Source organism: Aplidium turbinatum, chromosome 1 (genome assembly GCF_918807975.1).
Source record: "Aplidium turbinatum chromosome 1, kaAplTurb1.1, whole genome shotgun sequence".
Classification (NCBI taxonomy): domain Eukaryota; kingdom Metazoa; phylum Chordata; class Ascidiacea; order Aplousobranchia; family Polyclinidae; genus Aplidium; species Aplidium turbinatum.
The window spans coordinates 45,687,992-45,689,342 of NC_137472.1; positions in this window are offsets into that span (position 1 = coordinate 45,687,992).

Consider the following 1,351-nt stretch of genomic DNA (forward strand, 5'->3'; position numbering starts at 1 on the left):
TTTTATAATACAATAAAATTAAAGTAGGCTACAACTTTAAACAAAAGCCTAAAAGAGAAGAAATTTTATTTATAGGCATTCTTCGTTCAGTTCATTTAATCGAAGTATTTGCCAGAAAATATTCCAGCAAAGCAAGTAGAGCATGTCTCATTCTTTTTTCAAGAAGGCTTCCTGAAATATCCTAAGCTATAGAGGATTTAATTTATGGTTTATTAAAACTATAAACTCGAAAAAACAAAAACGTTTTTGTTCTTTCCTCTTTATAGTTTTAATAAACCATTGTATTTTATTCAGATGTAGTTAAATTGTTTATATGTTATTCCTGAAGAGGACATCTTGTGATGTCGAAAACGTTTGATATTTAATTTGTTGCGTAGTTTTGTGTTTCTGTAAATGTAATAAACTTGAATATGTTAAACTTGATAACGTTGTTCGGCTTGATATGAAAATGTTGAATAACACCAAAGTCAATAGATAAAGCATAGTTTTGCCGATAAATCAATGGTCTTGTCCAGAATAAAGTAGCCATGGTTTGTTGGAATGTTCGGCACGACCACGCCACATTTCTCTTCACCTCCTGATTACAAGTTTACAACTACGGTATATCACAAGGTAATTTCAATAAAGCTGTGCATTTTAAGCGTAAAATGTGGTGCCACAGCTTCGTGTCTATGACTAGTTAACTAGCCTATGAGTTAAATGTAACCTTAAACGATCTGTGATCTGATACTTCCTTTCGCTGGCCATATTATGCAGTATGCACCGCACAGGCGTACAACCTTATTGCTGATTACGACTCCAACCCGCTAATCAGTACCTCCTTTTTTTTTTACAGTGATTCAACGTTAATTCAGTTTAAGAAAGTAATAATTTGCTACTGGTTATTTATGAGCACTCTGTTGTTCGGTGTACCATCAAATAATGACATGCTAATCAAATAACACAATGAAAACAGATAACATGTATGTAGAAACTTATAAACAACATTCCGTCTCAGAAAACTTATCTACAGTCTTACTGTACAGTAACATACGCTACCTGGCACTGCAGTTTACAAACCTGCGCTTATTCAGGGATATACACAGGCATATACACTAGTCTGATTCAACATCGACTCAGAGACTCAGCCCTACTGAAACCGAGCAACTATAAGATTACCATGACTTGTGCGAAGGATTCAACAGGTTATAATGCGCCTGTAAGCCTATGCACAGTGAATAGAGCTTAACATTTCGTGTTAGCGTGAAATGCTGTGACGTAAGTTGTTTATTTAGAAGATAGGCTAGTAGGCTACTCGATTTGAAACTCTACATGCGATTGTTGTTGTATTTAAAAAACATAAAATGCGCTC